Raw genomic sequence first — 13,942 nt, 5'->3', positions numbered from 1 at the left:
GCTGGCTCAGACTCAGGTCTCACGGTAGAAGTGGTGAAGGACCATACTGAACGCCATTTTCACCATTGCTTCAGCCAGTAAGGGGGGTTTGAGGTTCACACTGTTCTTGGTCAAATTATCCCTTCCATACATCTAGACACCATCTGTGGTCACCTTTGCCATAACCTCGAGAGAGGACAGACCAGAACAACAGTTTAGTTTAGGGCATTTCTGATTCAGGAAATCCAGACAAATTCTTTACTGTATGACAAATTATTACTACTACCAATATTCTTAATACAGATTTCTAAAACAAATGTCAAAGAGAATAACAACACACAGTTGAAACCATTGTTTTTCTCCCAAATTGGCTTATACTCCCCTATCATGTTGGCGATCTCACTGCAGAGTTACAGGTCAGGGGGTTGGTGATCTCACTGCAGAGTTACAGGGTCAGGGAGTTAGAGGGCTAATCCTTAGGGAGAAATCCTGACCATCCAGCAGACCCAATCTGGTGAGATTTGTTATTGAAGCAAGACTAAAACAAAGAAAAGAAAACAACAACAGCAATACACATATCACTTGATGTGGGGAAAACTTCAATCCATTTGGAGTAACTGTCAACCATTACCAACATATAATTTTTCCTTTTACAGGCAGGCATATGAAGAAAAATCTATTTGCATATTTACCAAAGGGCCCAGCGGACTGGTAATTCCCCCATGTCATGATTCATGCGTCCAAAAAAATAACAACACTGCCTGTTAAATCAAAAATAAACAAATTACAATAACAAATCAAATTAGAATTACAACTCTTGATAACTCCATGAGGAAATAATTGTATCCCATAAGGTAATGGTAAAAAAGACTAGAGACAGGTGGTCCGAATCACGCATGGGACTATTGGTAAATTATAAACATCCTAAAACCAAAATAAAAAGACCTCACACAATAAATCAGAGTATTAACCACTAACAAATATTGTGTTGTGTGTGGGTGCTGGCGTGTATATAGTAAAATCGTAGGGTAAAAACAAACAAAATGGCCAGGCCTTACTTAATTTGGGACTCCCTCAACAGCTGGATCCGGGTACCTTTAACTGCACTTTGTCTTAGGAAGCCTTTCAAAAGAAGAGATACATAATCATTGATAAACATGAAAAAAAAATTGGTAGCGGACATTCCATCAGTCGTATACAGAATTATACTTCAGACACATCAGATGATACAGTGTCCCGTCAAGTTGAATAGGCACCTTCTAAAGTAAACAATCCCAGAGCCCCTCTCTTGTAATCATTGTCATTTTGACCTGTTGCGTTGACATACAATTCTGTACAAACTGTCCCTGGGACAAACTTAGTCAAAATATAAAACCTGTTGTTTAACAAATCTGCTAGGACCTTCAAAATGTTGGTGCTGGTTTATCAGCTCAATATTCGGTAATAAAACATTTACTTGTATCTACTTCATTCTGGACGCAGTTCCACGTAATGGAAACAGATTATAGTTTTTTTTAGATTACATTACTTTCTTACTTAAATCCCTGGTGCTACCCAAACTATAGAATTGAGTAATACATTGTCAAAAACATGTCTTATTCAATTATTCATACCTCTGTCCCAAATTTCCTCACTGCGTCTCTTACAGCCTGTTTGAGTTCAGTGTTTACTGGCGGCTATCTATTGTTCCACATGAAGCTTATCTCTAACCCAAACAACAGATGACTTAAACACGAGAGCAGTGGACCAGGCCTTGAAGAGTGAGCAGCCTCTAATTAAATATCAGTCCCAATGCTCTGTCTTACTTCTTGAAATTACTAAAATATTGCATTATTGGAGTGCTATCTGAAAGCCAATTACCATTCACTTTGTTACTTTCACTAGTCTCCATCTGTTTCCTTCAACTAGGACTCCCTTTCCAATAGGAAGACCTCAATCACTACTGCTAATACACACGATCACTCTCAAACAACGTTCTGCTTTTCCCCCTATTGCAAGGTTTAAAACAAAACAAAACACACATGATAACTTTCTCCATATTGGAAGGCATTGTTTTCATTTTAGTCTACCCCAACAATGTGACTATATATTTATTTCACATTTCTGTTGGATATTCACTTTCTGCTTCACACTTATTAAATGTCTATTATTTTAAGATTCATATGTAATGTGCCGAATTTATAAAATACATCGGTCAATTCAGAAGGGGAGAGATAAACAGTTATTATAACTGGGCTAGCACTGCCTATCAGTCCACTGTCATTGGAATGTTCTATCCATAAGGTTTTTGGCACCTGAGACAAAATAGACTGGGAGGCAGTGTCAGACCCCCACTCCTCCTGGGGGAGTGGTTCTATTTGCTTGCTTACTCATTGATTTAATATCTCATCGTTTGGGATATCAACGAAAACTCCATCAGGAGTACAATAAATTGTAGCCTCAGTTTAGTGAACAGAAAATCATGTTGAACATTCATTGGATCTATTTATAGTTTTATTGGTTAGGGGTAAGTCAAGTCCCGTACAATGCTTTAACCTGATCATACTTCAAATGATCCTTAAAGGGACCACTCTGAACATTTCTCCGAATACTTTTTACACCACTTACGTACGTCTATGTTTGTGCAAGTTGTATATTATTATATTTTTTTCTATTGTTACTTCATCTGATCTCTAGTAACCCATTATACTCAATATTATGTTGCTTTATCTCTAGAAACCCATTCTACATTTGTGTTACATCACAAATTCCTCCTCTATACTAGTGTTCTATTCATACAGGGGTTTAAATATTCACTCTAGTGTTCTATTTAACAGCATATTCGGGAACAATACTCTCTTCTTTCATATCTCCATACAGAATCCCTTTATAACGTTATAAATCTTTAGGTTTTCATCTCCACACCGCAGCAACGATCACAGCGCAGCAGCCCGAGAGGTACATATCTCTTTCATATCAAGGAAATCAGTGTCCGGGGGCTATTACCCTCTCAAATGTTTCAATGGCTTCTCCTGTCAGTGCTCACTACATGTAGATCGATGGGCGGTGGACAGAACCCTATATAACGTTATAGATCGAAAAACTCAGCGCACACAGAACTGGTTGGGGTATTCATTATTTTCCCTATATAACTATACCTAGGTATTCACACCCACACCACTCCATGTGCATCTATGCACCATATGTATCTTCAACGATTCTAGCCTCACAGAGACAGTGGTCCCAGACCACATAGACAGTTCAGAAATGCCTATAGACCGCTACTTCCTATACATATAAAACAACACCGTGTTCAGTAGCACCACGTGCTATTCAACGGTTCCTCTATAGTCTCTACAGTCGCCATAGTCTCTACAGTTTCCATGGTCCCTGAGAATCTATAGTCCCTGAGCATCTATAGTCCCAATAATATCCATAGTCCCTAAAGTAATAGCATCTATGGTCCCTACAGCATATATAGTCCCTCAGCATCCATTGTATCAATAGTTTATATAGTCATAAATGCTATGGTCTTTATAGTCTTGCCTCTTCCCATATACACTGCTCAAAAAAATAAAGGGAACACTTAAACAACACAATGTAACTCCAAGTCAATCACACTTCTGTGAAATCAAACTGTCCACTTAGGAAGCAACACTGATTGACAATACATTTCACATGCTGTTGTGCAAATGGAATAGACAACAGGTGGAAATGATAGGCAATTAGCAAGACACCCCAAATAAAGGACTGGTTTTGCAGGTGGTGACCACAGACCACTTCTCAGTTCCTATGCATCCTGGCTGATGTTTTGGTCACTTTTGAATGCTGGCGGTGCTTTCACTCTAGTGGTAGCATGAGACGGAGTCTACAACCCACACAAGTGGCTCAGGTAGTGCAGCTCATCCAGGATGGCACATCAATGCGAGCTGTGGCAAGAAGGTTTGCTGTGTCTGTCAGCGTAGTGTCCAGAGCATGGAGGCGCTACCAGGAGACAGGCCAGTACATCAGGAGACGTGGAGGAGGCCATAGGAGGGCAACAACCCAGCAGCAGGACTGCTACCTCCACCTTTGTGCAAGGAGGAGCAGGAGGAGCACTGCCAGAGCCCTGCAAAATGACCTCCAGCAGGCCACAAATGTGCATGTGTCTGCTCAAACGGTCAGAAACAGACTCCATGAGGGTGGTATGAGGGCCCGACGTCCACAGGTGGGGGTTGTGCTTACAGCCCAACACCGTGCAGGACGTTGGCATTTGCCAGAGAACACCAAGATTGGCAAATTCGCCACTGGCGCCCTGTGCTCTTCACAGATGAAAGCAGGTTCACACTGAGCACATGTGACAGACGTGACAGAGTCTGGAGACGCCGTGGAGAACGTTCTGCTGCCTGCAACATCCTCCAGCATGACCGGTTTGGCGGTGGGTCAGTCATGGTGTGGGGGTGGCATTTCTTTGGGGGCCGCACAGCCCTCCATGTGCTCGCCAGAGGTAGCCTGACTGCCATTAGGTACCGAGATGAGATCCTCAGACCCCTTGTGAGACCATATGCTGGTGCGGTTGGCCCTGGGTTCCTCCTAATGCAAGACAATGCTAGACCTCATGTGGCTGGAGTGTGTCAGCAGTTCCTGCAAGAGGAAGGCATTGATGCTATGGACTGGCCCGCCCGTTCCCCAGACCTGAATCCAATTGAGTACATCTGGGACATCATGTCTCGCTCCATCCACCAACGCCACGTTGCACCACAGACTGTCCAGGAGTTGGCGGATGCTTTAGTCCAGGTCTGGGAGGAGATCCCTCAGGAGACCATCCGCCACCTCATCAGGAGCATGCCCAGGCGTTGTAGGGAGGTCATACAGGCACGTGGAGGCCACACACACTACTGAGCCTCATTTTGACTTGATTTAAGGACATTACATCAATGTTGGATCAGCCTGTAGTGTGGATTTCCACTTTAATTTTGAGGGTGACTCCAAATCCAGACCTCCATGGGTTGATAAATTTCATTTCCATTGATAATTTTTGTGTGATTTTGTTGTCAGCACATTCAACTATGTAAAGAAAAAAGTATTTAATAAGATTATTTCATTCATTCAGATCTAGGATGTGTTGTTTAAGTGTTCCCTTTATTTTTTTGAGCAGTGTATATATAGAATAGCACCTTGTGCTATTATTTACATTACATTTTAGTCATTTAGCAGACGCTCTTATCCAGAGCGACTTACAGTTAGTGAGTGCATACATTTTAATTTTTTTATACTGGAATCGAACCCACAACCCTGGCGTTGCAAATGCCATGCTCTACCAACTGAGCTACATCCCTGCCTGCCATTCCCTCCCCTACCCTGGGCCAATTGTGCGCCGCCCCATGGGTCTCCCGGTCGCGGCCGGCTACGACAGAGCCTGGATACGAACCAGGATCTCTAGTGGCACAGCTAGCACTGCGATGCAGTGCCTTAGACCACTGCGCCACTCAGGAAGACTAGTGGTACCCTCCTACTACATCTTTATGTTTAGTTCTATTGGTTTTATAATATTTTATTTAAATGTTTTATACAAATTCATTTAAATGGACTTACTGAAATCAGTTGCAGTCCCTCAATGTCACGCCCTGGCTCGGGGGACTCTCGTATGTTGAGCCAGGGTGTTAGTTTCTATGTTTTGTGTTGTAGGTGGTGGGTCTAGTTTTGCTTTTCTATGTTGGCCAGGGTGGCTCCCAATCAGAGACGGCTGTAGCTCGTTGTCTCTGATTGGGAGTCATACTTAGGTAGCCGTTTGGCACTCATTCATTGTGGTTTCTTGTTCTTATTTGGTTTGTGTTAAACCGTAGACGTCACGTTATCGTCTGTTGTTTTGATCGTGTGATCATTCTAATAATACATATGTTCACCCTCAACGCTGCGCCTTGGTCCTCCTCCTTAGACGATCGTGACAGAAGAAACCACCAAGATGTGACCAAGCAGCGTGTCCAGGAGCCATCGCCAGGGAGATCTCTAACAGATCTCCTTCGCCTCCTCGACTGGGTCAAGCCGGATGAGGAAGAGAGGGGCTTGACATTGTGGCAGAAGGGCGAAAGGCTGGCGAGGGACATGGAGGCCTGGTCCACGGGTAGGAGAGACGCCCAGAAAATGTTTAGGGGGGGGCTAACGCCGTGGACGACGGGCCAGCAGGAGACCGCGGCAGAGCGGCCCAGCGGGTTGGCAGAGGAGGCCGCCAGGTTACGGGGGCCACTGGTCGAAGAGGGGGTGGAAGGTGTAGAGGCACGGCGAGAGGTACTGGGATGTGTTACCAGTCCGGTCCGGCCCATTCCAGATCCCGGCGTAGGACCAGTGGTGTGTGTCCCCAGTACGGTCCGGCCTGTTCCTGCGCCCCGCACCAAGTCAGTGGTGCGCTTCGTCAGCCCGGCTCGGCCCGTCCCTGCTCCCCGCACCAAGTCAGTGGTGCGCTTCGTCAGCCCGGCTCGGCCCGTTCCTGCTCCCCGCACCAAGTCAGTGGTGCGCTTCGTCAGCCCGGCTCGGACCGTCCCTGCTCCCCGCACCAAGTCAGTGGTGCGTTTAGTCAGCCCGGTTCGGCCCGTTCCTGCTCCCCGCACCAAGTCAGTGGTGCGCTTCGTCAGCCCGGCTCGGCCCGTTCCTGCTCCCCGCACCAAGTCAGTGGTGCGCTCGTCAGCCCGGCTCGGCCCGTTCCTGCTCCCCGCACCAAGTCGGTGGTGCGCTCGTCAGCCCGGCTCGGCCCGTTCCTGCTCCCCGCACCAAGTCAGTGGTGCGCCCGTCAGCCCGGCTCGGCCCGTTCCTGCTCCCCGCACAAAGTCAGTGGTGCGTTTCGTCCAGCCCGGTTTGGCCCGCTCCTGCTCCCGCACCAAGTCAGGGGTGCGTTTCGTCAGCCCGGCTCGGGCCGTCCCTGCTCCCCCACACCAAGCCAGTGGTGTGCGTCGTCAGTCCGGCACAGCCCGTGCCTGTTCCACTGGTGCCTGGTTCGGCACGGGTCAGCTGCTTCACGCCGGAGCTAGAGCAATCCGCTCCACCAGTGTGCAGTCCAGCTCCGGTCAGCAGGGCCAGACCGGACCAGGGGTACTTTGGGGGTTAGAGAGCGAGTGGGGATCATGCCCGGAGCCGGATCCACCGCCTAGGCGGAGTGCCCACCCGGTCCCTCCCCTGTTGTGTTTGGTTGGCGCGGTCGGAGTCCGCGCCTTTAGGGGGGGGTACTGTCACGCCCTGGCTCGGGGACTCTCGTATGTTGAGCCAGGGTGTTAGTTTCTATGTTTTGTGTTGTAGGTGGTGGGTCTAGTTTTGCTTTTCTATGTTGGCCAGGGTGGCTCCCAATCAGAGACGGCTGTAGCTCGTTGTCTCTGATTGGGAGTCATACTTAGGTAGCCGTTTGGCACTCATTCATTGTGGTTTCTTGTTCTTATTTGGTTTGTGTTAAACCGTAGACGTCACGTTATCGTCTGTTGTTTTGATCGTGTGATCATTCTAATAATAAATATGTTCACCCTCAACGCTGCGCCTTGGTCCTCCTACTTAGACGATCGTGACACTCAATTGTTCATGGATGATGTGTCTCCTCCTGGGCAGTTCACAGTAAGGGTCTGGTCTGGACGGGTCTCGTTGTCTTTTGGTCAGACGGGAATTTCCCTCACGCTTCATAAAATGCGCCACTGGTTTTCCTCGCAGACCCTCACTGGAAAGCTCCGCAGGCAGAATCAATCAAGCAAATTGTTGTGGAAATTCTTACACAGAGACACTTGAAGTCAATCTTAAATGAATCATTGTTTATTGTCAGCGCGCTGGAGAGGTTCCAACAAACTCAATGCACAAAGTACACATGTCGATTAGGAGCTCTAACGGGGCAGTCCCGTTAGTTCCCTTATATACTGACAAGTTATATTGCATGATTTAGCTTATTCATCATTCATAACTAATGTTTGCTTCATTCATGTGACGACCAATACTGGGTCATGCATGTGACAGACCAATACCTCACAAGGATTCTTCTCTCGAAGCTGAGACCTTGAAACTGAGATATCCCTTTCTCTAAACAAGGTACTGCCAAATTGCAGATACTGATAGTGAGGATTCATTCAATCAGTCACTTGCATGAACACAGAAATTGGTTTATAGAAAAGCACAAACAGAACAGACATTGCTTATTAGAAAAGCACAAACATAAAAATGTCCATCACAGCAAGAACAGCTCATATAAGCAAAGAGAAATGACAGTCCATCATTACTTTAAGACATGAAGGTCAGTCAATATAATTGTTTCTTCAAGTGCAGTCGCAAAAACCATCAAGCGCTATGATGAAACTGGCTCTCATGAGGACCGCCACAGGAAAGGAAGACCCAGAGTTACCTCTTCTGCAGAGGATAAGTTCATTAGTCACCAGCCTCAGAAATTGCAGCCCAAATAAATGCTTCAAAGTGTTAAAGTAACAGACACATCTCAACATCAACTATTCAGAGGAGACTGAGTGAATCAGGCCTTCATGGTCGAATTGCTGCAAAGAAACCACTACTAAAGGACACCAATAATAAAAAGAGACTTGCTTGGGCCAACAAACACGAGCAATGGACATTAGACTGGTGGAAATCTGTCCTTTGGTCTGATGAGTCCAAATTTGAGAATTTTGGTTCCAACCGCCGTGTGTTTGTGAGACGCAGAGTAGGTGAACGGATGAACTCCACATGTGTGTTTCCCACCGTGAAGCATGGAGGGGGTGGTGTGATGGTGTGGGGGTGCTTTGCTGGTGACACTGTCAGTGATTTATTTAGAATTTAAGGCACACTTAACCAGCATGGCTACCACAGCATTCTGTAGCGATACACCATCCCATCTGGTTTGCGCTTAGTGGGACTATCATTTGTTTTTCAACAGGAAAATGACCCAACACACCTCCAGGCTGTGTAAGGGCAATTTGACCAAGAAGGAGAGTGATGGAGTGCTGCATCAGATGAACTGGCCTCCACAATCACCCGACCTCAATCCAATTGAGATGGTTTGGGATGAGTTGGACCGCAGAGTGAAGGAAAAGCAGCCAACAAGTGCTCAGCATATGTGGGAACTCCTTCAAGACTGTTGGAAAAGCATTCCAGGTGAAGCTGGTTGAGAGAATGCCAAGAGTGTGCAAAGCTGTCATCAAGGCAAAGGGTGGCTACTTTGAAGAATATCAAATATAAAATATATTTTCATTTGTTTAACACTTATTTGGTTACTACATGATTCCATATGTGTTATTTCATAGTTTTGATGTCTTCACTATTATTCTACAATGTAGAAAATAGTAAAAATAAAGAAAAACCCTTGAATGAGTAGGTGTGTCCAAACTTTTGACTGGTACTGTATATATATATATTTTAGGCTACAGTAGGCTACTAAATAAACGTTCCAATGGCACTGACTTCAAAATACAATCGCAAGAAAAACATTGTTTGGAAAGCAAACGCCTACTGCTGAAAAGAGGAGACTGATCTTGTCTTGAGATAGGCAATTGTGTACCATTCAAAAGTTTGGGGTCACTTAGAAATGTCCTTGTTTTCCATGAAAACATACATGAAATGAGTTTGAATAGGAAATATAGCAAAATGCATAGGAAATGTGGTCATTGACAAGGTTAGAAACAATGATTTTTAATATAAATAATAATTGTGTCCTTCAAACTTCGCTTTTGTCAAAGAATCCTCCATTTGCAGTAATTACAGCCTTGCAGACATTGGCATTCTAGTTGTCAATATGTTGAGGTAATCTGAAGAGATTTCACCCCATGCTTCCTGAAGCACCTCCCACAAGTTGGATTTTCTTGATGGGCACTTCTTACATACCATACGGTCAAGCTGCTCCCACAACAGCTCAATAGGGTTGAGATCCGGTGACTGTGCTGGCCACTCCATTATAGACAGAATACCAGCTGACTGCTTCTTCCCTAAATAGTTATTGCATAGTTTGGAGCTGTGCTTTGGGTCATTGTCCTGTTGTAGGAGGAAATTGGCTCCAATCAAGCACCATCCACAGGGTATGGCATGGCGTTGCAAAATGGAGTGATAGCCTTCCTTCTTCAAGATCCCTTTTACCCTGTACAAATCTCCCACTTTACCACCACCAAAGCACCCCCAGACCATCACATTGCCTCCACCATGCTTGACAGATGGCATCAAGCACTCCTCCAGCATCTTTTAATTTGGTCTGCGTCTCACAAATGTTCTTTGTGATCCGAACACCTCAAACTTCGATTTGTCTGTCCATAACAGTTTTTTCCAGTCTTCCTCTGTCCAGTGTCTGTTCTTTTGCCCATCTTAATATTTTATTTTTATTGGCCAGTCTGAGATATGGCTTTTTCTTTGCAACTCTGCCTAGAAGGTCAGCATCCCGGAGTCGCCTCTTCACTGTTGACGTTGAGACTGGTGTTTTGCGGGTACTATTATATGAAGCTGCCAGTTGAGGACCTGTGAGGCGTCTGTTTCTCAAACTAGACACTAAATGTATTTGTCCTCTTGCTCAGTTGTCCTCTTTCTATTCTGGTTAGAGCCAGTTTGCGCTTTTCTGTGAGGGGAGTAGTACAGAGCATTGTACGAGATCTTCAGTTTCTTGGCAATTTCTCACATGGAATAGCCTTAATTTCTCAGAACAAGAATAGACTGACGAGTTTCAGAAGAAAGTTATTTGTTTCTGGCCATTTTGATCCTGTAACGGAACCCACAATTGCTGATGCTCCAGATACTCAACTAGTCTCGAGAAGGCCAGTTTTATTGCTTCTTTAATCAGCACAACAGTTTTCAGCTGTGCTAACATAATTGCGAAAGGGTTTTCTAATGATCAATTAGCCTTTTAAAATGATCAACTTGGATTAGCAAACACAACGTGCCATTGGAACACAGGACTGATGGTTGCTGATAATGGGCCTCTGTACGCCTATGTAGATATTCCATTAAATAAATCAGCCGTTTCCAGCTACAATAGCCATTTACAACATTAACAATGTCTACACTGTATTTCTGAACAATTTTGATGTTATTTTAAATGGACAAAGAAATTGCTTTTCTTTCGAAAACAAGGACATTTCTAAGTGACCCCAAACTTTTGAACGGTAGTGTATACAGTGGGGAGAACAAGTATTTGATACATTGCCGATTTTGCAGGTTTTCCTACTTACAAAGCATGTAGAGGTCTGTAATTTTTATCATAGGTACACTTCAACTGTGAGAGACGGAATCTAAAACAAAAATCCAGAAAATCACATTGTATGATTTTAAAGTAATTCATTTGCATTTTATTGCATGACATAAGTATTTGATCACCTACCAACCAGTAAGAATTCCGGCTCTCACAGACCTGTTCGTTTTTCTTTAAGAAGCCCTCCTGTTCTCCACTCATTACCTGTATTAACTGCACCTGTTTGAACTCGTTACCTGTATAAAAGACACCTGTCCACACACTCAATCAAACAGACTCCAACCTCTCCACAATGGCCAAGACCAGAGAGCTGTGTAAGGACATCAGGGATAAAATTGTAGGCCTGCACAAGGCTGGGATGGGCTACAGGACAATAAGCAAGCAGCTTGGTGAGAAGGCAACAACTGTTGGCGCAATTATTAGAAAATGGAAGAAGTTCAAGATGACGGTCAATCACCCTCGGTCTGGGGCTCCATGCAAGATCTCACCTCGTGGGGCATCAATGATCATGAGGAAGGTGAGGGATCAGCCCAGAACTACATGGCAGGACCTGGTCAATGACCTGAAGAGAGCTGGGACCACAGTCTCAAAGAAAACCATTAGTAACACACTACGCCGTCATGGATTAAAATCCTGCAGCGCACGCAAGGTCGCCCTGCTCAAGCCAGCGCATGTCCAGGCCCGTCTGAAGTTTGCCAATGACCATCTGGATGATCCAGAGGAGGAATGGGAGAAGGTCATGTGGTCTGATGAGACAAAAATTGAGCTTTTTGGTCTAAACTCCACTCGCCGTGTTTGGAGGAAGAAGAAGTATGAGTACAACCCCAAGAACACCATCCCAACCGTGAAGCATGGAGGTGGAAACATCATTCTGTGGGGATGCTTTTCTGCAAAGGGGACAGGACGACTGCACCGTATTGATGGATGGGGCCATGTATCGCGAGATCTTGGCCAACAACCTCCTTCCCTCAGTAAGAGCATTGAAGATGGGTCGTGGCTGGGTCTTCCAGCATGACAATGACCCGAAACACACAGCCAGGGCAACTAAGGAGTGGCTCCCTAAGAAGCATCTCAAGGTCCTGGAGTGGCCTAGCCAGTCTCCAGACCTGAACCCAATAGAAAATCTTTGGAGGGAGCTGAAAGTCCGTATTGCCCAGCGACAGCCCCGAAACCTGAAGGATCTGGAGAAGGTCTGTATGGAGGAGTGGGCCAAAATCCCTGCTGCAGTGTGTGCAAACCTGGTCAAGACCTACAGGAAACGTATGATCTCTGTAATTGCAAACAAAGGTTTCTGTACCAAATATTAAGTTCTGCTTTTCTGATGTATCAAATACTTATGTCATGCAATAAAATGCAAATGAATTACTTAAAAATCATACAATGTGATTTTCTGGATTTTTGTTTTAGATTCCGTCTCTCACAGTTGAAGTGTACCTATGATAAAAACTACAGACCTCTACATGCTTTGTAAATAGGAAAACCTGCAAAATCGGCAGTGTATCAAATACTTGTTCTCCCCACTGTATACTGAATGAAAATATAAACGCAACATGCAACAATTTTACTGAGTTACAGTTAATGTAAGGAAATCAGTCAATTGAAATAAATTCATTGGGCCCTAAATCTATGGATTCACATGACTAGGCAGGTGAGCAGCCATGGGACGGCATTGGCCCACCCACTTGGGAGCCAGGCCCACCCACTGGGGAGCCAGGTCCAGCCAATCAGAATGAGCTTTTCTCCACAAAAGGGGATTCCTTAATTTTTATTTATTTTTTAACACGAAACCCCCCCCCCCCCCACTAATATACCTTGATTAGATAAGTATTCACCCCCCTGAGTCAATACATGTTAGAAACACCTTTGGCAGCGATTACAGCTGTGAATCTTCTTGGGTAAGTCTCATTAGAGCTTTGCATACCTGTATGGTGCAATATTTGCCCATTATTCTTTTCTAAATTCTTTAAGCTCTGTCAATGTGTTGGGGATCATGGCTAGGCAGCAATTTTCAAGTCTTGCCATAGATTTTCAAGAAGATTTAAGTCAAAACTCAGGAACATTCACTGTCTTCTTGGTAAGCAACTCCAGTGTAGATTTGGCTTTGTGTTGTAGGTTATTATCCTGCTGAAAGGTGAATTCCTCTCCCAGTGTCTGGTGTAAAGCAGACTGAAGCAGGTTTTCCTCTAGATTTTGCCTGTGTTTAGCTCCCTCACGTTTCTTTTTTTATCCTAAAAATCTCCCGTCTTTGCCGATGTCAAGCATACCCATACCATGATAATAATATAATAATAATAATAATATGCCATTTAGCAGACGCTTTTATCCAAAGCGACTTACAGTCACGTGTGCATACATTTTTACGTATGGGTGGTCCCGGGGATCGAACCCACTACCCTGGCGTTACAAGCGCCGTGCTCTACCAATTGAGCTACAGAGGACCACGCAGCCACCACCATGCTTGAAAATAAGGAGGCAGTTAATGTAGTGATGCGTTGTGTTGGATTTGCCCCAAACATAAGGCTTTGTATTTAGGCCAAAAAGTGTATTCCTTTGCAGTCTTACTTTAGTGCCTTGTTGCATATGTATGCATGTTTTGGAATATTTTCTGTATATTTTTATTATTTTCACTCTGTCATTTAGGTCATTATTGTAGTCACTACAATGTTGTTATCCATCCTCCGTTTTCGCCTATCACAGCCATTGAACTCTGTATAGCTGTTTTAAATTCACCAATGGCCTCTTGTTAACATCCATAAGCAGCTCAGTTCAGAAGGACCACTGCATCTTTGATGTGTCTGGGAGGTTTAACACATCATCCACAGC

The 13,942-nt window shown here is 44.7% G+C and overlaps 1 long non-coding RNA gene across 1 annotated transcript; it reads right to left on the bottom strand.

Annotated features, from left to right (window-relative positions):
* Positions 1–246: 246 nt before the first annotated feature.
* On the bottom strand, positions 247–1,228 carry LOC121575160. The gene is made up of 3 exons (XR_006002295.2): positions 1,038–1,228; positions 672–740; positions 247–517 (listed from the first exon to the last, which is right to left on the bottom strand). It is a non-coding gene; the product is annotated as an uncharacterized LOC121575160 (long non-coding RNA).
* Between the last annotated feature and the right edge of the window lie 12,714 nt (positions 1,229–13,942).

The sequence above is a fragment of the Coregonus clupeaformis genome, chromosome 10 (assembly GCF_020615455.1).
Source record: "Coregonus clupeaformis isolate EN_2021a chromosome 10, ASM2061545v1, whole genome shotgun sequence".
NCBI lineage: Eukaryota > Metazoa > Chordata > Actinopteri > Salmoniformes > Salmonidae > Coregonus > Coregonus clupeaformis.
Note: the sequence above shows the minus strand (reverse complement) of the source record. Positions and strands in the feature narration are given on the sequence as shown.